This window comes from Tenrec ecaudatus, chromosome 1 (assembly GCF_050624435.1).
Source record: "Tenrec ecaudatus isolate mTenEca1 chromosome 1, mTenEca1.hap1, whole genome shotgun sequence".
Lineage (NCBI taxonomy): Eukaryota > Metazoa > Chordata > Mammalia > Afrosoricida > Tenrecidae > Tenrec > Tenrec ecaudatus.
The window spans coordinates 131,396,325-131,420,887 of record NC_134530.1 but is presented as its reverse complement, the minus strand read 5'-3'; positions in this window follow the sequence as shown (position 1 = coordinate 131,420,887).

Sequence of the window (24,563 nt, the reverse complement as noted above, 5' to 3'; positions counted from 1 at the left end):
ATATCTAGATTCTAAAAGGACTGCATGGATCCGCAAAATTGAACCAGAATCAAGTCTTGGTATCTTGGCACTGAAATGTGATTTTCATTGGGACTGGGAGGCATAATCAGGCAAGAGCAACATTAAAAATATATATCAGTGAAAGTTAGCTCTCTGTTTAGGAAAGAAAATTTCCACATAATTTGTATAGTTTACACATGCATAATTAAGACCATCTTTTAAAGGTCCAACTATTTACTGTGGCTAAAAAAGTGAAATAGGGATCTGATTGACATGCTACCATCCAAAGAAACCCCAAACATGGGACACCAAATGCAATAGAATCCAACAGATACATAGCCTCATATGTGCTATTGCTTTTTTTTTTTTTGCTTTGTTTTGTTTTTACTATGCTCTTGAGAGTGGATTATATGGTCCAAGGGAGGAGAAAATATCCACTCCAACATGCTATGTGTACTAGTAAAACTCTATGTTGAAAAGAAGATTTTATCATAGCCTACAGAGCATTTCCAGCTTTGGAAGCTTGGGAGAGACAGGAGGAGGAAATATGAAAATTTACTCAAAATATAAAATCCCAAATACATAATTTCAGCTTAATATTTGAGACTAATTGATACAAAATGACATGTCCACGCTCACCCAAATGTTTTTATACATTCATTCGATCAGCAATGATTAAAAGATAGTCTATATTTCAGAAATACTATACTAACATATCCATATTATAAGACGAAACCATGGCTGTGCATTGCATTTACACTCTTCAAAGCACTGCAAGAAGAGCACCTTTTCTGGTAAGCTTTACTCGATCTAAAAAGATATCATTCTAGTTTCTCCTTGGATTTAATGTGTCTCTGTCTCTGTTCTCAACAGAATACTTCCCATCAGAAACTGTAATTAACCAGGGTGCATTACAATGAATAAGCCTTTAATAAAAAAGGGACTCACTTTTGAGTGGTTAGACCTTCCATAATATTACATATTAAAGTAACAACAACAAAACTGACTTAGTTTACAAAATACTTGAAGGCTTGTGCAGAAATTTCAAAGGAAAGCATAAGAAAATATTCTAAAGAAAAAGATTTATTATATATAAACATCTGTTTTACATATAACAGAGTTGCATACATGTTTTCTATATATGACTATCGTTGAGGCAAAATGTATCTTTTTGCATGTGTATGTCTTATATATATACATATATATGTATATCTTAAATTGTATAGTTTTATATGCTTCCTCTGTCTGGGACCTGAATTACAAGGAGCTGGAGGTCTCATAGGATTGGAGGACATGGTGATCAGTGAATTTAAATGGGACTTGGATTGAAAATGATGGATGTTATTGAAAAATAATAAAATTGAATTCAATGTCTACTTTGGAGTCTTAAACTGACCAAATATGTAAACAAAATGTGTTGATGACCAGGATGGTACTTGAGATGCAGCCAGCAAACACGGCCTTCATGATAGAACTAATGGCAGAGATTCCATCATGGAACTTTGCAAGACCAACACATTCATTGCGGCTACTTTTTCACAACACCATAAATGATAGCTGGAACTTCACCTCTCTGAACCAAGTGCAAAGGAATCAAATCGACAGCATCTATGGAAAGAGATGATAAAGAAGTTCAATATCACACAGAAGTAAATTTTTTCAAAGGATAACTCAAACGGGGTTGTAGCACTAAATCAACTGGGAACTGACAAATTAAAGCCAGATTCAGAAGAGTAAGTACATTGAAGGATACCATTGCTGATATCAAATGAATCTTGGATAAAAGCTGAGATTAACAGAAATATTTATCTGTATTTTATTGACTATGTAAAAGCATTTGATTGTATTGATCATAATGAGCTGCGGATAACATTGTGAAGAAGGAGACTGCTAGAACACTTGACCACGCTTATGACGAAACTGCATGTAGAAGAAAAATCTTTTGAGCAGAACAAAGACCTACTATGTGTTACAAAATAAGAAAAGGTGTGTACCCGGGTTTTATCTTTTCCCTAAAGTTAAATATGTATGCTAAACAAATAATCTGAGAAACTACACTAAATGAAGGCGAACATGGCATCAGCATTGGGAAAAGAATCACTAACAGCATGAGATAGGCAAGTAAACGTTGCTTTCTGAAAGCAAAGAAAACGTAAACCATTTACTCATGTGGCAGTTAGATTTTATGTCACCCTAAAGATACATGAAAGTACAGGGGTAGAACCCAACCTGCCAATCATGTCACAGCCTAATGATGCCTCCTTGGGGGGATAGCCTTACAAGCATAAGCAAGGGAAACTAGGACCTCCCTCTTCCTGCTCCTTTCAGCTTGCTGGGACTCTAGAGCTGTGGGCATCCTGCCATGATTCCTCTGACTTTGAATCTACCTAACTCTGCACCCACCGACCTGTAATCTTCCTGCTTCTCAGGTTCACCATTCTGCGTCACTGGCAGGAAGCTATGTGCCTTTGAAGAGGGACTTATGGATGAGCAGCAGACCTATGGACTTGAGTTGAACTGGGTTGGGGTGCCTTCTTGATATACAATTACTTTTGATCTAAAGCTCTTCGTATACCTTGATGATGTCACTGGATTTGTTTCTCTAAACAACCCGGCCTAATACACTGAAGAAGATAAGGGACTACAGCCTTCAACATCAACATAAAGAGAACAAAAATCCTCACAAATAGACTAGTAAATGTCATGAAAACGGAAAGAAAACTGAAATTGTCAAGGATTTCATTATACTGCATTCCACAATCAATACTCATGGAAGCAGCAGTCAAGAAATTATATATACATAATATATATATTGCATTGGGAAAATATGTTGCAAAAGGCCTCTTTAAAGTGTTGTCGTTGATGTTAAAGTCTACTTTGAGGACTAAAGTGTGCCGGACCCACATCTTTCCAATCACCATCCGTGTGAAAGCTGGACAATGAATAAGAAGCCTGGAGAAGAACTGATACATCTAACTCACAGTGTTGGCGAAGAACAGTAAATATACCGCCAACATTGAAATTTAAAAAAACAATCAGAAGAAGTATAACCACTATGCTCCTTATAGGTGAGAGATCATTTGATATACTTTGGAGATATTAAAAGGGATATCAGTACTTAGTAAAGCAGGGTCAGGCAAAAAGAGAAAGATCTGCAAAAGGATGGATTGACACAGCGCTATAATGGGCTCTAATATAGGAATGATTTTTGAGGATGGTACAAACACCAGGCAGTATTTTCCTTGGGTTTATTTAGGTTTTCTATGAGCTGAAATTACCCAAAGGTAACTAATAACACCTGGGGAAAAGAGACACAGAAACACCTACTTTTCCTCTCTCCTGGAGCTATTCCATTCACTGTGCAAATGGGAATAAGGACACAGACAATAGTTCATGCGCTTTACTCTTAAGCAAAAGAGTGCAGATGTCTGTGCCCACCCAGAGGTGCCTAAGGAGAAAGACATCTACTTCTAAACAGTCACTAAATCCCATACAACACATGTCTATTCTAACACATATGAAGTCTCCATGAGTTGGGCTCGAATCATAGCAACAGGAGGAGACAAGAATAATTTTAAAGAGTTGTGAAAATGATAAAATCCCCACTGCAATCCCATGCTATTTCCATGTGTTTAAGGTATGGATGTAATTCATAGATCAACTGTCTGAGAATGGCTAAGGACCTAGCCGACTGCGGCAGTAATGGGTTTACACTGTGCTGTTTACCGGCTTACATTTGGCATGAAATTCAACTTCTCCTTGAAAATTCTCCCTTCTTTAATTTTAGAGGTCTGTTTTTAAAGTTTGAAGTATACTTGCATTACCATAATAACACACTGGCAAAGCAAAATTTTGATTTCTTAGCCAGTCTTGTTTTCTAGCAAAATGTACATATATTTTTTCAAATTGTAAAAAGAATCTTAGAACTTCTAAAAAATTGTGTCTGTAGTCATTGACATGAATGGAACAATAATGCTTATAACATACTTATTATTACTTATATCACAAGCATAAAAACAAAAAAAATTCCTACAAAGATTTTCTCATGGCAACTCCAAAATGTCTTTTGGAAATTTACTCATTTTCCAGACAAACTAGAATGTTATTCTTATAAGTGCTTAAGAGATGTCTACTGTGGAATCCAGTGTAGACTTGGTATGGAATGGACCAGCATTTGGCATATTTTGAAATCATACAGAAACGGTTACTCCTATTCAGCAAATGATTCCCTTTTGTTTGGTTGTTGTTGGGTTTTTCAAGTCAGTTAACTTATTCCTCCTATCACTGAACATGCTTTATCCCCTCTTTGAATCCTCTCTTCGTATGTCTCTCACACAAACACATAGTCACTCAATGTACACAAGCACACAAACTGGTTTATTGAGAATTTGACATCTTGCCTATGAAGTAATAAAATGCTGCTTCTTTTAATTGTTTATAATAAAGAAAAAGGAAATATATTTATTACCTATGGCTTTAGACACAGAATATTCAGGAAACTCCATTGTAGTGCAAAGGAGGCTGACATGTGCGGAATACGGATTGCCATCGTAATAACTCATCTATTTAGAATACAAAGTATGAAACTCTGAAAATTCAATACACCATTAAGATAATCAAGTCCAAAGTGCTCTTTAAATATTGACAAGTTATGGTCTAGCATATTATAGGATGTGACTAGAGATATAACATATATGTATAGACTATAGGAGTCAGTTCTGCTATTTAATATAGGATTCCTGGCATGCCATTGACTCATGCCCTAGGATTGGCTCCATCAAGAAGGGACTGCATTATGTGACCCTTAGCATTGTAAGAGTCACAGATTGAGTTCATACAGCTTTCAAATCATGGTCCCGGGAATAGAAAACCCCAGAGCCATGACAATGACATCACCAATGAACGCCAAGGTCTCCTCTGCTGAATAGAGTTTTGTGTTTGTGACTAACTATTTGCTGAAGTGTTTTCATCAACACATCTCTAAGAGGTGGTGCAGAAAACAGATCCTCCCCGGGAATTCATAGTGGTAAGCACTATACAGGTTTTAAACTCATTAGAGTTGGCCTTGACATTTTCCTTATATTTCAAAAGCCTTCCTGCATATTTGGGTATCACATTACTGGGAATATGTGATATTTTTCGTATTTCCAGCTCAGGTGAAGAGATGAGTATGAAACCAAACCAAAGCAAATCCACTACTGTCAAGTGGATTCTGATTCATCACAACCCTGTAGAACAGAGCTGAAGTGCAGACACCCATTGGGCCGCAGCCTAGCATCACTGTTGAAGAGAGGGCCACATCTGGCGCCGGTCGAGTGACTGGTGGGCTCAAAGCACCAACCTTTTGGCGGTCAAGGGCTTTAATGACTGCGCCAGCAGTTGCCTGGTTGTCGCTATGCTCGCAGAGACTCCTCCCTCATCTCTCTCCCCTGCGAATGTGGTTCTCCTGGCCAACCAATGTTCACTCGCTTGCAGTCCATGAGAATTTCTGTAGATGGCACGTGGTTCCCAGGAGAGACGAGGCAAACGGTCAAATACATGTTCACTTTAAAGATATTCTGAAACCAATATTTTTAATCATCTGGACAATTGAATTCAGTTTATTTTCATCCCCGGGATATATTTTCTATGATGCCTTAAAGAAGAAAGACAAATTGGCTGCATTACTAGAAGACTGTAATAGCCACACCAAGAATGTTTTTAACAGAACATTTTGTTGTTCTCAGACGGAGGGCACTCCGATTGAAATAAATAAGTAATTTCTCATCTTTACATTCACCCTGCCAGTTCTTTGCTAGGGAGCATTCCACAATATATAACATTGAACATTTACTTGCAAGGTAAAGAATATTCAAATCCGTTTGTTTATGTTGCGGATTAAAGATCATATTTAGAAACTCCGATACCACCCTTTGGGCAGCCCTTGAAAGCCCTCTTGAGTGTGCCAGCTGGTTGTGATGGCATCAGTGCCACCTATATTCATGGCAGACCTTGAGCAGTTCAAGGGGTGGGAGATGTCAGCAATTACAGGCCAGCTCCATAAATCCGGAGTAAACTTCAGCAGCTACACCCACGCTAGTAGTCGTTACTTTTTCTACTGTAAAAATAATATCTTGTATATTTAAATAACAACTTAATTAAGTAAATATACTGCTTCAAACATAGTGATCCACTGCCTCATGTGGTTTCCAACTCATAGGCACCCAGAGGGCAAAGCAGAACTTTTCCTGTGCAGTGGCTGGAGAGTCCAAGCTGCCAACCTGGTGGTTAGCAGCCCAGCTGAAGGCTCTGCGCCACTACCGGATTCCTGTTTCATCATTGGGTACCTTATCTCTGCCCATGTAGCTATGCCAGAGAAAATAAAGACACCAAACAAGAGCCTTTGAAACATAAGCATCACCGTCTCAAAATTCAGTGCTGTGTAAACAATACCACGATACAGGTGTCTTTTGGTTAAATCCACTAAATACAACTTTATTCTGACAATGATGGGTGTACATTTATTTCTGTTACTAATTTTTGAAAGATATAACTTTTGCTTTAGAAAAGCTATATTTTGTTTTCACTTTATTAAGCAACTTTTTAGAGACAGTCTGAATGAAGCAAACAAATAAACACTGAGGAGACTGAGGGTCTTATGCAAGCAAAGGAGTTTAGTATTAAATGAGGGAGCTTATCATTATTCCTTGACTCCAAACTAGTTCTAGTGTCTTCAGAGTTACCCAATCTAACCTAGAAGTCAGGTCCAATATGAAGAGTCCAATCCAGACTGACAACTTTCCAAAGGCATTCTCCCATCACACATTAGTCTAACTATTCTTTGTTAGGTTGCTAATTGAATCCTCCTGACCTTTGAGGGCTGAGGCAAGTGTTGAGTCCAGCTATTGTTATGGCTCAATATAAAATTCAATTCCTCTCTAAGAAAGCTGTGGACTACTTGATAACTCTCCAGAGGGGCCTACCTGGTTTTGAATATAGGAGGTGTTGTAATGTTTCAAATCTACCAGCAGCTGCCCCTTGGGAGCAAGACGAGATTTTCTGCACCTGTGAAGGTTTCGTGTCTTCAGACAACCCAAAGGGGCGGCGATTCTTTGTCTTACAGGGTCGTTAGGCGTCAGAATGGACACAATGGCGGGAAGCTTTTTGATTGGAGTCTCAATGTGACGTCCTACGGAGTAGCTTCGTTCAGGTGAATGCGAGGCTTTCCGTACAGTCATGCCACAACCCAGACATACACGGTAGGAACTTCGCGTCACCCTCACACTTTCTTGCTTTGCTCATGAGAACGACATTGTACAACTTAAGTCTTTCAAGTCAGACCCAAGTTGTGCGCAGTAAGCAGGAAACGGCGTTTTCTTCTTCCTGTGCTCGATTGGGATAATGACAGTGATAGTTTATGTCTGATTTTGTGTGCCCATTTAAATATTCCGAATGTTTGTACCTCATGATGCCACCATCCAATGTCATGGTGGGCAGCTTTGGCACCATTTAGGTAGATGGGGAAACAGAGGACAATTGAGGTTAGATTTATTGGCCTCCTTTCATCAACCAGGAACTTATCAGATCCAGAATTCAGTACAAGAGAAGCTTGAATTATGCACTTTCTCTTCCATATGATCTATTATAAATTCTCAAATGCATGGGACTGTGACCAACTACATTCTTATACATTTGATTATATGCACATTTTAAAAAGAGAGAAAGACTGAGTAAATATTCAGAATGTGCACCAGTGTAGCAATAGAAAAAAAACAGTACTGGGACCTCTGAGAACTGTTAGTATATGAATTACATAGCAGTAAGCACACTTATTTGAGGATATTTAGAATATGGTGCTAGTACACGCAAATATAGAGATTTCACTTTTCACTTGGGCCCGTGGAAGTAATTCGAGCGAAATACATATTCCAGAACTCTAGATTGCATTCCACTCCCAGAGGCCACAAAAGAACTAAGTGAAGAATACTGTTCCTTCGTGGAGACATGGGCATGAGTCGGCCATTCTACAGACCAGCTTCTAATCTTCAATTTCACATGAACAATTCTTTCAAAAGCCTCTTCTTTTCTAAAGAAATTTCCCAGTTCATTTGGCTTTCAAGTAGAGAAATAATGCAATCAAGTGATTTCAATATTTGGAGACCTCTGTTTCATAATTTGGAGACCAAATTGACAATAGATTTTTTTTTCTCTATGGAGCATCCAAATCCCAATCATAAAATATGGCTTATAACTTGTTACGTTAAGTGTGACAATATTATCTGATCATGTAAAATCAATGCTAAAAATTTGAAGGAAGCAAAGAAACTATTTTTAAGTCTTGATGGTATTATTAATCCTAGGTTCCCAGATTGTGATAATTGTTTTACTTCCTTAAACCTTCATATTCTTATTCTAAGCCATTCTCACTCATATAGCTCTTAGAGACTCTTTCACTAGAGTTGGGAAAAAAAATCCTGAGGTAACAGGGAAACTGAGGCTACATGTTTGCATGTGATATATCAAGCATAAATTTAAAGAAAATAAAATAGAGATTTAGAAATGTCTGGGTTTATGATTCACTTCTTGTCCTCCTGTTGGGAATTTCTTCTCAAATCTAGTGAGTCTTAAACTCAGAATCTTGTAATGCTCCCTGGTGTTGGTCATCAAAGAATCACAAATCTTTTCATCACCTATTTTCATGAGCATATAGGCTTCCTGCTCTCTAGAATTGGAAACCAATTACTAAGATGCTTCTGAACATGTCACTGTGCTGTGTTGAAACCTGTGCTCAGCTTAACTGTGCCTTCAGGGAAAGCCTCCCTTTGTAACTGATGTCCTTGACACCACAATCAAATGCCTAAATCCTGATGCTTCAGAGATGCCTGAGAAGTCCAAAGAAAACTCCAGATACTGTCTTTATAAAAGAATTATCCTGAACTAATCAACTGGTTGTATCAAGTGGAACCAAAGAAAAGGAGATCAAAGTTTTATATATGATATATATATATATACAATATATATATGCCTACTAGATATTTCAGCATTTTCAGAATAATCTTGCAATCTTTTTAATACCAAACCTTGCTTAATATTAACTTATGACCTTTACTCAGCCTCGTCTTTAAAATGCAAAATTTATATGAATTTTCTTTCCAATTAAGGAAGACTTGCCATGCCAAAAAGAAAAACAGAAGCATTTTCTTTTTTGTTAGTAGATAAATTTGCTTATTTATGAGAGCCCTATCTTCTTTTAAAGCATCACAGTTAGCATTCTCCAGTTTCTGCTTTAGAATAATGTTTGTTTTTTCCCCTTTGACACCACAGTACTGCGGCTTTATGACACAACAGGGTATGCTTGTTTGGTGTGTTAATATCACAGTTTGAATGCAGTAATCCATGAATTCAAAAGAGAAAAACGACAAAGGGCTAAAAAGTGTATTACTGGTTGAATAAAGCACATCCTGAAGTGGTAATTCAAGTTTTATTTTGTCACTTTATTAATGATACTCATTATGTTATAGGGTATTATATTACATAAAAGGAATCATATGCCCCCAACTGTATAAGGATAAAGCCGTAATTCCATCAAGACATTCCAGCGACGCTATGAACTACCTAAGCAAAGCTTGAATAGCTTGTTTATTAGCACCAGAACCCAGAATGGAATAATAGCTCGGATTTTATATACATTGGGGATGCATTCTATCCCACAATATGTATTTATATCAGCCAGGTATTCTAAATGAACACAATTAAGGTGAAATTGTGCAATGAAATAATCAATCATCGCCTTATAAAGAGAATTACCACACATCCCTTTGGAGCTCCAAATCTCTTCCCACTGCTGTCCATTAAGGAATCAGGAATGCGGAAAGGAATGGGCGGGGGGAGGGAAAGTTCCCTTAGGTAGTGTGAGAAGAGGCACTTTTTTTCCAAGTGACAATCTAAATGCCTGCTGGAGCTGACAATTTTCCACACTGCGTGGAGAGAATGCCATGGCGGGTGCCGTGTTCCATGCTGGCGGTGACGCAGACGCTAAGAAGCTATGCACACGGTGCCTCTACTGCTTTCTGGGCCTTTCCCATGAAAACCTTGGACAGCTTCACTGAGTCAAAAACAGGTCACAGGATACATTCACAACAACTGAGAAACAAACAGCCAAGTGGTACGTTTGTCTGATCATGATCTGTGTTAGTGCATGGAGAATAATGGAAATAAAAGCTGACATTTAACAAATGCATATTATGTGCCACCCTGAGCCAGATGCTTCACATGTATTGTCTCATTTGAGTGTATTTAATGTTATTTGGATCCATATAGTCAGTTCTGGCTCACAGAGACCCACTGTAAAACAGAAGGAAACACTGGTCTGGTGCCATGTCTTTTGAGAAAGCACTACTATAAGACCCATGTGAAAGAAACCCAGAGCTTCCAGTGATCTCGCGGAGTGACCAGGATTCCAAAGCCTATGGGTGCAAGGTGAATTTCAAAACCAATGCAAACAACCACTTTAAAAAGAAAGAAAGAAAACCCCCCATGGCCAAAAGCAACGTACAGCTTAAATCATTGCCATTCATGATGATGCTGGAGGACAGGGCAGAACTGCTCCTTGGGGTTCCCAAGACAGAAATCACATGGAAGCAGACCTCCTTATCTTTCTCTCATAGACTGGCTGGTGTGTGTTTGCAAGCCACTAAGCTTTGGGTTAAGGTACTGTGCCACACATAGTCCATGGGAAGCGTCTCCTCTCCTTTTGCGAATGTTGGTTTACAGCAGAAAAGGCTGCTGAGTCCTTTCACCTTCCTACACGGCAGCTTCTATCTTAGACTTGAAGAAGACCATAATCATCACAGCTGTATTTGACCATGGTCCTAGTTCCCCAAACTGTGGTTCTTTGGATAAGCCAACCCATTCAGAAGAATAAGTAAATAAAGCCCCACAAAATTGAAAACCAACTAACAATCCCTTATATAATCTTTGGAAGGGGGTCTGAGAAAGAAAAAATGAGAACTTTGACTTGAGGAGTGGAGATTTCAGGTAGAGAAATGAAAATCCAGTCAATGATCAGTGTTGAAATTTCTGGTGTGTAAGAAAGACTAATTAAGGGGAAGGAAACATGGTGCTCCACCCAAACACAGACTGGGCTAAGAAATTAGGTTTCCTTTAATTTAACTTAACACAGATGTGTCTTAATTTAAAGGAATGTTAGCAAACACTAATAATGCAGCTTTCAGTATTAAAAGTTTCAAATCTCAGTGTCTTCATATGTAAATATTACATATTTGATTGTATGTTTATTACTATCACATAATATAAGATCTCAACATAAATTGTGCATACCTGGCACACATAAAGTATACATTTAATGATACAAATTGGAAGATGATTGCCACAGGATCACCTTTTATGGTCATTTCTTGTTCTATAAATTTTGGAGTAGTTTTTTCTGTTACTAGGTGGTGATTCCAGTGATGACTTCGAGGATAAAGGTATTGTGCTAGACCAGGTTGATGAGGGAAACAAATCCACAAACACGCATAAGGAAGAGCTGTATATCAAAGAGCAATTGTATATTAAGAAAACGTCCCAGCACAGCACAGATCAAGTCCATAAGTCTGATATTAGCCCATAACTCCAATACTGGTCCAAAAATCCTTCTTCAGGCTCACACAGTTGCATGCAGGGAAGCAAAATCTGGCAAGATCACAGGCCGGTGGGTGCTGAGTCTTGTGGGTCAAATGGAGGTGAAAGCATCTCAGCGCTGGCACCGGTCTCCACATGGCTCCTCCAGATCTGAGTGTCTCAATAGCTGGACGGTGAAGCAGAGAAAGAGAGAGGTTCTCGTAGGGCTCAGCAAGTCTCCTTGTGGCTTTTCAGCAGGAAGAGGAAAGCAGAGAGAGAAAGGAAGTTCCCAGAGTCCTCATGAGAAGGCCGGCCCACAAGGAGGCATCATCAGGCTGTGACCTGATTGACAGGCTAAACTCCACCCCTTCATTCTTTTATCAAGTTGAGATGAAATCGTGTAACTAGCACGGGTATATTTCTCTAGATACTAAATAGGATCGAGGCTTAATCCTACATTTGTTTTTATGTTCATCATCTATGGGACAGAAAGAACTTGGACACTCTCTCTGCCTTGATTTGAAAAGAGTACAATGAAACAATCATGGTCTAGGCAGAGTGGGGTTTCTGTTGCCAGTCACACGGTGCTCATGTTCATAAGCCATAAAAGAAAGAAACCATAGCAGAACAAGTAGAAAATCAATGCAATCCAGGAGACAAACTTGTCATTTTCTAAATCAGGGTATCTGTATCTCTGCTGGCCCACAAAAATGGCAATGTAAACCTTTTATGTAATTTAACGTGTTTTCAGGTGCAACATGCAAAAAAATATGTAATTTCAAACATATATTGTATTTACCTAAAATAGCATCATTTATACACATATAATACACAAAAAATTAACCAGATATTACTTAAAGTTTTTATATTGGGCCTTTAAAATCATTGTATCTTTACAGTGATTGACTTAATTTTGACTCATGTTAGCCTCCTAGAAACAAGAAGCACTGCTCTGTGTGTTCTTGAGGGCTTTCATTTTTAAGAAAGCGACTGTTACATCTTCCTTTGAGCTGGTGGGTTTGTACCACTGACCTTTTGGTTAACAGCCAAATATCGCTTTAAGCAACCACTGCTCCATCACGGTTCCTTTTTACAGCTGTATTAGGTCTTAATTTGGACTAGCCAATGTTCAAGTGCTTAGGAGTCACAGGTGGTTAGTGGTTCCCATATTGGGCGGTATAGCTAGAACTAATACATACTCACTTTACAGCTTTCTGCCAGTAGACTACTTCTGATACCATCCTTGGTAATAATACTGTCCCCATTACTTGGTGGAATGTTCTGGAGGCTAGTGAGATATTGATAGTTGATCAAGTGGGATCAGATTGATCGTCAAGCATCATTGGGAAGGTGAATCACAAAGTAAAAAAAAAAATTCCTGGAACACTCAGTTCCTTTCATCAGGGAACTTCTTCTAGGCTTCTCCCATGTGGGTGTGAGAAAGAGAAGCTGAGTTTTGTTTTGCTCAAATAGAGTTGATTTTTACATTGTGCTATTCCATAACATTAGCTTTACCATAGAGCTTATTACATGCCAAACAATTGTGTGCCTGGTCTTGTTGGTGCTGCTGGTTTCCAGTGGGTTGATGACCACTCATGGCACTCCTGTGTATGTAGAGTAGAACGGTTTCATAGCATTATCAAGGCTGTGTCCTTTCCACAAGCACATTTCCTGGCTTTCTTCCAAGGTACTTGTGGGTTAGTTTGGACCACCCACCTTTAAGCACCACCCACCTTTTAGCTTGTAGTCAAGCACTTTACCATCTGCCTCACCTAGGGATGCCTACAGTTAAGCATTCATTGTATATACTGAATCAATATCATCTCACAAATACTTTACAGATGAGGAAAGTAAGGTATGGTGAGCTCTAAAAATTCAACATCGCATAACTAGTAAGAGATGCATGTGGCAAGTGAACTGAGGCACTGGCTTTGAACAATGGGTCTTCATCTTTAAGCCTCGGTTGTCTCCTTAACCCTGGCAGTGACAGCATCAATACTAGCAATATGTATGGTTCTAGAAGAAAAACCAGTTCTCCTGACTCTTAGCCTGGGCTTTACACCTACTATGTGTAATAACCTAAAACCTCAGACTCTTTACTGCTCAGCAATTTTATAAGCAACTCTTTCAGTTAAAAAAATATGTTCCCCAAATTTCCCTGCATATATTCAAGAAGTGCACAGCTGTTACATTCAGAAGATACTTGGCAGCTAATAGACAATTCCATAAAATAAAGAACAAACATTGGCTGAGGTGAAATGCCTTTTGTTCCTTTTCCACTTCAGCTTTTTTTTTCTATTGTATCTCTTAGTCCTTTTCTATACTCATCTTGAATGACTTTGAGTTTTTGATGGAACAATTTCAAAAGTATGGAGAAATAGTCCCTGGTCAAAATTTGGGGATTATCCACAATTGGACAGGAGAACGAACTTGATCATCGTAACTTTGGAAAACTCATATTCATATCAGCCTTGACTATCACATTCCCCTTTGCCCCCACAAGACATTCACCAATGCAAAAATTTGCAGGAGAGGCAGGAGGGTGCCAGAGAAAATGGCCTCAAAAAAGCAGAATTGAGCTGATAATAACTGGTTTGTTATTGAATTTATTCAAACTTTAGAATTCCTAGCAACAATTCAGTGTGACATTCCCTGCCCCTGCAGGTCATGGTATTCAGTAAATGGAAAAGGACAGAACCTTCTTCTCAGACAGATCTGATTTGAATCACTTCTTTATGATTTATTTACATTATGGTTTTAGGCACCTCATTGAAACATCCTGAAACATTCGGCTGAAAGTGGATATATGCACCTACCTCTCAGAGATTTTGCCAAAAGCAACTGGGTCTAAACTGCCTAGCATAGTTTCTGGCACAGAGAAGCTACTTTTTAAAAGATAACTATTATAATTTTTTAAGAGAGCATGGAGAAGTATCCCTCTTCCCAGGGATTCTTTCTGTCCAGAACAAACATTTTTGGTGCTTGCCATCCAGACTCCAACAAATCAGCCATCCTGGGACACACCTGGTGAATAGTGGCGCTGCCTAGATTTGGATGGCGTCCTGTGGTCTGTCACATGAAGGCAGGACATGCAAAGCCCATGTATCAGAGACAATGTAGTGAGTCTGTGATTACTCCTGGTATTCTTCCATTCCTTTCAAAGGGGATGTAAAGTTCCTTTCTGTGAGGATCTGAAAGAAGTATTTTAAGGCCACATGAAACAGCCTGGCCTATAGTCCCTCTCAAAGCCCACCGGGTGTGTTCAGGCCACACAGGCAAACAAACACCTCTGCTCTCTAGGTCTTTGTGATTATGAATTATGTCTAACACTAGCCGGAAACTATTGAGTCAACGTGGGCAGCCTACGCACACTTGCCAACTACAACATTTAGTTGATAAATGAGAGGCAGAAGGGGAAAAGCAGGGACTTAGGGTCATCCCCTCTGTTGAAGCAAAAGCAAGAGGCGTTTCCTTTCCCCTGAGGCTTTTGTGAGCCACCGGAATAGAGCTACCATCTAGAGCTGGATCCTTTCCAACCAAGTGAGCAGATATGGGCGCGTCAGGCCTCTGGCTTCATACCTGGGAAGCCTTCACCAAGCACAGCCACACAGGTCCACTTGCTGATCGCAGCCAAGAAGATTAAGCTTATGGTGTTTTTTACAATAGATTCTCATTAACTCCCAACTAGTCGTGTTACTAAGTGGACACATCAGAATATACACCGCAAAATATCCACACCAGAGCACAGAGGCCCGTTGATGACATTTTGCGAATGGGAGGAGAACGTAGTATGCTCGTGCCAGTGTTCCAGAGCAATGCACTGTGACGTGGCGAGTTGTGCACCGCTGCTTTACCTTGAGCTGTGAATAACTCAATTCTAGAATCCCACAATATCGGGCAGGGTAAAAATATCATTTTCTATATAAAATCCTTTTATTCCTTCAGTCACACAGATGAAGGCTCATCTATTGATGAAGGGAAGAGATGAGATGTGGATACAGTGGTTGTGAGGAGCCCTGGTGGTTAAGTGGTTATACGTTGGGCAGCTAAACACAAGGCTCGCAGTTTGAAACCATTAGTTTGTCCATGAAAGAAAGATGAGGCTTTCTACACCTTTAAGGAGTTATAGACCCTCAGTTACAAAATCTCAGAAACTCACAGGGCAGTGTTACCCTGTCCTAGAAAAGAGTAGCTATGTGTCAGAATCAACTGCCTTGGCAGTGAGTTTATGAAACCCGATGGGGTGCATTTCTACTCTGATACACATGGTTTCCATGAGGCCGAATGCGCTCAGGACAACTTTTCCGTGCACTGGATGAGTGTTAAAGTCATTTAAATTTACTGTATATTGAAAAGGGTGGCCATCTGTTAAAAATAACCTTAATCAGCTGTGATATATGTAGTAAGGGAGGAAACTGAAAATCACACTAGGTGCCAGAATTAAATAAATAGAGATGATAGATAGATAAATAAAGAAGAATTCAATAGCATAGCATATACAGCCTGATACTTCGTAGCCCAAATCATGACCATTAAAGGGGACTCTCATAATTTTTCAGCCCCACACAAACAAACTCACAGCTAGATCTATATATCTGTTTCTGTTTTTTCCAACCTCGAGAGATGAAGTGTCCCTTCTCCGTCATGACTGAAGTTCTGGATTCTGCTCCAGAATATCCCACTTCCTTGGAAGCGTATTCAAACAAATCCCTTTGTCTCTATGCCAACATCTCTCCCAGTATTTCCCCACAGCCTATGGCCATGTTCACAAAGTTCATCTAACAAAGCCTGGTCCTTGATGTCACATTCTCCTTTCTTCATCAGTTGACCCCCAGATTCCTCAAAGACTTCATCCATTCTACGGACGACTCCTTCCACAGCTCAGCTCTCGCTGCAAGTGAATTTCTGTCTTCACCACTTTACCCAGCTCACCCATGACTTTCCAACTGCCAAACGCTGGCATTCCTCCTATTCTAAGTGGTCCTTCCTGTCACCCAAGCCAGGCTTCACCCGAGTGCAGGGGGCACTGTGTGATGACTCTTGTATTCAACCTCTGCTGCATTTGCCTTGACTTCACATCCCTTTCTTAGGGTTTTCTTCTCTGAGTCTTAGTGGCTGTATCTTTAAAACTATTGGGGTTCTCCTCATGCCTTTTGGATGGCTCCGTTCTTCCATCTGCCATTTAAATGTCGATGTTCCCCAGGGTTTTGGCTGTGCTTCTAGCTGCCTGGCCTCCCCCTGATCCTGCCTGTTTTCCAAATTCTAGATTTCCAGTTACATCTGTGAGCCACACAACACCTTTTAATAGCTGCTTTTACTTTCTGACAAAATTAGCCAGCGTCCGTGTCTGTTGCTAGGATCCCAGAACAGGGAAGATCTGGCTTAACAGGAATTCTGGTGAAAAGAACAAGAGGTGCAGTTGCTCAGGAGCACACGATGAGTGAACTGGAGCTGGCAAACAGGCAGCTACACAAACCAGCACACAAATGCACTAGTGCCTCGGTAGACAGAGCACATCCTGCTCAAGTAACACGCTATCCCCACTGAACTATGCCATTCAGTCGTATGTCCAGTTTGAGGCAGCTCTTAAAAACAAAACAAAAATCCAGATATTAAAACTATCTATGTGTTGGACTCTAAATAAAGAAGGACAATAGGAAGTAGAAATGCAAATGGGATTAAGATGCCTGTGTTGAAGGTGTTGGCTTTGTTCGAAAAGATACTAAAAGTCTAGGAGCACAACTGGCGGTACAGACTGTCCTTGAAGTGTAGGGACGCAAGGCGATAAGGCAGAGTTCACCTGAAGAGCACTGAAAAGAAGGTCACTGTAGGAAGAATAAATGGCCTTCTGAGGAGAAAAAGATGACAACTCCGTCAGAGACGAGCACAGAGGGGACAAGATGAGCCTGGAGATGGAAGTCAGTCTATATGTCAAACCCCAAGTCTTTATAATTTGGAAATCAAAGGCAAAGAAGTCCTGTCTTATGGGGGTCAAACGAAAAGTACGGCTTTTTTTAATCCTGAAAAGAAGGGGAAGGAGCAAAAATATGACTCCATATAATTGAAAAGCTGTCTTTTAAATTGTTGATATGAATACATTTTGTCTAATGTTTATATAATTCAACAAATAAATTAGTAAGGTATTGGAATCAGCTTGCGAATACAATGGAGATAAACTTAACTGGTGCTTCATTCTATTGCACATGATGAGAAGTCTATCCTGCCCCAGTCGCCGGCACTAAATGATCACGTTAGGAACACTGAGAGCCCATGGCTCCAGATGCCTGATGGTGACCTCACTGCTGCCTGTGCAGGATGAAGTCTCCATTGTTTCGCCTTCATGAGTTGCTGACTTCAGATTTCAAGTCCTGGGCTAACAGATGTGATCAGCCAAGGCATTGTTCTATACCTAGTTTCGGTGCTCCTGGAGATCATTGCCCAAAGGTGACAGATTCAGGCCGTGTAAAGTTGCATTTTTAAAAATCAATTCAACTAGAGTAACTTCTTGTTTTTGTTTTTCATTCGAGTCTAAACATTTCAGCTCTCTGTATCTTGATTATGTAACATTTTAATTATCCTCCAACCTTACACGGTTCATGGTATGAGAATGGCTGTCCTACTAGGAGCTTCTGGCAAACTGGACATGCCTGGGAAAAGGACAAAGCTTTATGAAGCAATAAGATGAAGATCTTCAGTTTCAAATGAATCTTAATCAGCGCGCTCTGAAAGAGTTCTTCAATAGACTATACGGGTACTTCAGTGTGCTGTTACACAGCTGCACATGCTAACAGTATTCTCTTGGCTATCGGCATAATAAAACTTTCAAAAATGAAACAGTTTTAGCTTTTTCCCTCTTATTAGTAATAAACCAAGGATTGAAAATAAGAATGGAAAAATGAGGAAATTTTTCTGGGGTAAATGGGAAATAAGAAAAATAACACAGTAGAATTTAGAGAACATTGTTCGGTAGAACTGGACATATTTTAATAATCCACCAATAGGTAAGCAAGAGACTATAATCTGATGATGTTGTATTGTACCTAAAGGTGTACAGTGACAGGAAAGAGGATATGAAATATAGTTAGAAGCCTTAGAGCAAAGAGTTCACCAGAAATAAGTTTTCTAAAACTTATTGCTTTGAAAGTCAACAGGTGTCAACTAATTCATAACTTCAGAAGGGAACCCAGAACTACTGGCAACAAGCCATATACCTTTAGACTCACAATTTGTCCCCCCTGGGCCCCCTGCAGCTTCAGAACTGGCACACCAGGCAACAGCTCTGTAGCACAAAGCTTTTTCGAGCTGCATTTTTTTTTCAGCAGTTAAATCTGAGCTGTAACATTTGGCAGGTTTCCTTGCTAACATTTGGCAATAATTGTTTATCAAATGCTAACAAGGAATGCTGCCAAATGTAACAGCTCTGACTGAACCATCTAAAATATAATATGGAAGCAAAAGTCTACAGACATGTGCTCAATCCTTTAGCACTAGTCCTAGAAACAGGACCCTATGCCCTTGGTCGTCAGGCCGCGCTGCAGCATGGCAGGGATGCACAAGAGACCAGATTCTCTTCCCTCTGCACAATGTATTAGTTCCCTGGATTTCAAAGGGAGCTCATGAGACAGAGAGATGCCAGATAAACACCGAGATGGAAATTTACCACAGACTAGAGACTAAATGCATTATAGCTTCATCAATTTCACAGCAAATTTGTGAAGGTCAGACAGTCAAACCAGGCTGAACTACCTTTGATGGCAAAATTGTTTTTCAATCTCTCTGGTCTCCTCACTGGTCCCTGCCAGTCCCTTGAAGTTCTCCTGCCTTTGCCTGTTTGATCCCTTTGTTCTGTTTGCACAAAGCAGGTCTTCCCTTTTCTGCCTTTGCTAATCCATATCATGAAAATGTTTAAGTCAAATGCTACTCCCTATGTTACTTGTAACAAAACAAAAATAAACAAACAAAAACCAACATAGCCTGCCAAGAGAGTCCAACTCATAGCCATGCATCGATGGCAGAGTAGAACTGATTTTCCCACAGTTTCTGAGGCGGTGATCTTTATGGAACTAGACTGCCACATCTGTCACCCAGAAAACCTTAATTAGAATCTGTGATAAGTCAGGTTTGTATCAACATGGTTGGGCCAGGGTACTCAGGAGCTTTACAGTTAAGACCTAGTATATCCCCATGATGTGATCTAACACAATGTAATCAGAGCCTTAATCAGATTGCAGCTCTGAACCAATCAATTCAAAGGATTTTTCCTTGGTGAGTGTGGCCTGCTTCTAATATAAATGGATGCTGTAGAGAGGCTGCTAGCCTTTTGCTAGGTCTACATCCTCCATTTGGGCTTCTCCTAGGGCCTCTGTAACTTCGAACTCAAGTCAGTGGTCTGGGTATTGCCTACTGACCCTGGAAGTTTTCAGAAGCCCGCCTACCTTGTACTCTTTAGCCTACAACCAGAAGCCTGCTGTCTGACCTTTTGATCTCGATCCCATCACCCCCTGCAGCTACTCAAGTTAAGAGAGCCTCCAGTCTGATACTTGACCCATGATCTTGGAACTTGTCTGCCTTTATAACAAAATAAGTCATTTTAAAAATTTAAACCTCTTAACATATGGAGTCATTATGAGTTGGAATCAACTCAATGATAGTGAGTTTAGGCTTTTAAAAATTATATGTATATAAGCAAAATTTAGATAGATAGATAGATAGATAGATAGATAGATAGATAGATAGATAGATAGATAGATATAAAAGCTTCACTAGTGTTGCTTCTGTCAAGGACCCAGCCTAAGGCAGAATCGTTGACTTTTTGGTTAGCAGTGGCCCACTTAACCACTGACCACCTAAGTTTTAAACTTTCATTGCTTGCGGCCTTATTAACCCCTTTACACAAAGTTTCTTCTGCTGTTCTCTAGAAAGCTTGTTTTGCCTTTCAAAATCAGCCTATTGACCCCTTGGGGACAGGGTGTGACTACTTTATTCTAACCAGATTTATCCCATGGAGATATACAAAAGTCTGTACTTAATGACTTTGTAGATAGACTCAGAATCCAAGTTAGAGAACAGCTGCTTTTCAAGTGATTTTGAAGTGCTCATTTACATCCTGATATCTGGTCTACTAACTCTAAGTATGCTTAGCTTACAAAAAGTATTCATCAAAGTAGATCTTTAAAGAAACGTTCCCAGGTTATTTTAGCTTGCGTTAGCCAAATTTGGGTAGCTACTTCTATTTGAAAGGAATTGCACGGCTTTTCTTTAGAACATTTCTCTGATGTTTTAACTGTTCAGTATTCTTTCAGAGTTACAATGGCATACTGCTTGGCTGGGCCCTTGGAACCAAAAGCAGGTAAGACATATTTGCTGTCCTATCCCCATCCCCACAGAAAATATGCTTTACAGGGCCAGAGGATTAGTTGAATAGCAAAAAATAATTCAAAATTAATGGAATAATAGAAACAAATATATCAAAGCCTCATTCCCCCGCCAGTTTAAGGAAGAATTTTTTTATTTAAATTGTCTCCTAATGACTTTTAAGGAGCCCTGGTGGTGCAGTGGTTAAAGTATTCAACTACCAACCAAACAGTGGATACTTCAAACACGCCAAGTGCTAAGTCGAAGAAACAGGTGGCAATCTGCTTCCATGAAGCAGGTGGGGGAAGTTGTACCCTGGTCTATAGAGTGGCTATGAGTTGCAATCAACAGAGTAGCAATTGTGTTTTTGGCTTCAAGGCTTTTAAGAGTGTTTCACTTTTTATAGAAGCATGCCCTCGAATCAGATAGACACACAAATTTCACGTAGTATTACAGAGATAGCTGCCCTCAAGTTGACTCCAACTTGACAAACTTATGTACAACAAGACGAAATATTGCCTGGTCCTGTGCCAGGTGCTTAGTCATAAGGCTCTTGGAATCCATCCTTGTGGCTACTCTCCTCTCAACCTCAGTGCCCTCTGCTTCACCAGACACGAGGCCCTTCTCCAGAGAGCAAGGGATTCCTCCTAAAGGCACATCCACGGCAAGGAAGCCATTTTATGACAAACTGACATACAAATGGTAAATCACAAAGCAAAAGACACAGCATCATCCCATGACAGGATAACAGTGTAGCAAGCAGAATCAACGTTCCCACATCTACTATAGATCTATGGCAAAAACCCTTGCTATGGCAGGGAGAATTTGATACTTTTGGAAAATCTGAAAATTACATAGATTCTAAACTACCTCTAGTTTGCAATTCAATACCTGAGTCATTAGATAATTTTATGAAATTCTCAGATATCCGATCCCTCTTCTGTATAAAAGAATAATAATGCCTTCTCTTGTTTATGTCAAAAACCTTTTCAGTTACCTTTGAAGATTCTACTTATCATGAATTTTTTATCTAGAAAGAGACAAGATTTATAATCAGTTATGAGTCAACTAAGGACACGCAATAATAATTATCTAAGTTTCTCGTTTTTCACTTAAAGTGCATTTTTCCAATTTAGGGTCTTAACTCATGCTCAGAGATAAAAGGTGACTGCCTTCATCTACATAAAAAAAGACAAAAAGCTTCCCTCATAAAGTCCAAAGATTTCCAAATGTAGGTTAGACAGAAATGGCAGCCACATGGATTCCTGCCCTGTGGCTTCCTGAAGCTTACTTTCAATACAAAAGGCCCAAGCTATAAATGATAATCGGGCAGAAAAGTGAGCCTTCACACAAAGATGTTCAGCCCAATAAAGCTACTCGTGTGGGCAAGTCTGAATTCATGCCAATAGCAACTGATTCATTGCTTCTCAAGAACTGGGCCTTCTTATCAGAAAAAAATCTTTTTAGTTCTTCTACGGACTAAGCTGTCCTCCTGACCTGAATGCAGCTGAGGTCCAGGTCACGAAAGGCCATATTGCCTTTACTGTCTGGGGAGAGGGGTCTCCATTAGGGAGCGGACACTTGAGGTTTTGCCCGTTTGCTGTAAGAAGAGACCACCACATTGTATACAGTCCTCTTCAGAAGACCAGGTCTTCATTCTTGTTCAGCAGATGTCTTAGAGAAGCACATTTCACAATTTATGTTAGCCTTCTGTAAAACAACTGAGAAAATTCAGAACAATGAAAAATGATTGTGTTCACAAAATCAAGTAAATCCAATAATATTTCTGACAGGATTGATTACAATAATGTCAAACGCTCCTCTCTCTTCTCCTTGAAAGTTATATCAAATGTAAAGATAATGAAATATGTTGTCTGTCACTTGTAAATTGTGCGATGAACGTCTAAAGAGATAATTTAAAGAGATTCCCAGGTAAAACAACACACTTGCTTTATTTTATTTGTCAAATAAATATATTAGTTTGAAACTTTCTGCTATGGAGTTTAGAAACCCCAAGAGAAGAACAGATATCACTATACGAGATTTCTTTATGAGTCACAAGTTCTGGATTGCGGAGATTTCTTTACGGGTCCGGAGTTCTTAGGGAGGGAATACACATAGATGTTTAGAAACATTTTGCTGCGATGGTGATGCAGCCTGCTGGTCAAGAGGGTGGGTATTTAACATGAAACATGCCTGGGATTAAATCCGGATTCTCTCATTCACCAGCTGTATGTTCTGAGAACGTAGCTTAACCTTTCTGAGCTTCCACCTTTTCATCTGTTAAAAGGAGACAATCCTAATTCTATCATGGATAAAGTGGCTAAAATTAGGTCGCATACATAAATCACTGTTATAGTATATTAGCACATAGTGGTTATTCAATAATGATATATTATTAGTAAATGCTATACTGGCTGTAATTGATGTCCACTCTATTCTTCTATAGCGTCTTTGGGTACTTCACATTCTTAGCTTCCAAATTGAAAGGTTAGCTATTTGAGTCCACCAGAGGCAGTGCTGTCAATCAACTTCTGAAAAAAATCAGCCTCTTAGATTGACAGGTAGCACAATTTTATTGCGATGCATATGGAGATGCCATGACAGTCCTCCAAATTTACTATGTTCACTCTCTTTTCTACTCATTTAACTTTATTATTTTCATTTAATTATCATATAATACTTCTAGCTGCCCTTCCACTGTTTCCCCACTCAAGCCAGGTACGAAGGCATTCTTATATTGTGTGCACTGCTTTATCTGGTTCCAGGCATCGTCATCGTATGTAAACCCCACACGGGCAGGCCTTGACCCTCAGCGGTTCCTCAGAGCCCACCACACGTCTGTCACATAGCATGTGCTCGAAGCTCAGCAATTAAACAAAGAACACATTGTCAAACTCTTTACACAGATGAATAAGCTTAGGGAGCAAATATGTTAGCAAATTTCTTTTAAATAAAGGTTATTTCCACTCTTAAATTGAAAAGCAGAGATTTAAAAGATTGGTCTTCGCTGCCAGAATTCAAGCTCATTTCCCTACACCTTGCTGCCTTGTTGAGCCTACAGCTGCGTGTGGGAGAGCTTAGAAACCTAACTCATACTTTTTCCTACCCGTTTTTTAAAGCCTGCTTTCCCTTTACAATATTCTTAATGGAATATCAAAGGGAGAAACTTGTAAACCGCAGTTAGTGGAGTCCTTTTGAACACCAACCACTGACATTCTGGCAGTTATGCAATTATTGCTGCTGGAAACCCAAAGGCCCACAGCCTGCCTGTTAGCAGTGCTCCCATCTCCGGTGAATTTACCACCAGGGACAGTGACACAGAGAGCAGTGAAATGGTCACATAAGTGTCTCATAGTTAAATGTCACAATAACAGATTTCTACAGCTTAATTTTGCGTGTGTCAGAGGGTGAAGGGGAATGTTCCTTGGGGAAGTATAGGAAATGGTTAGCGGTAAAGCCCATTTATGCTCATGTAGGTTACTGTTATCAATAAAAGATTTCACCTTGATCTGGCTGAGAAGGTATTTGATTGCTTAGCTCTTTTAAAGCCAATAAATTAAACTTACATTTTAAGTTTCAACTCTGGGCAATAATAAGATTAGCTA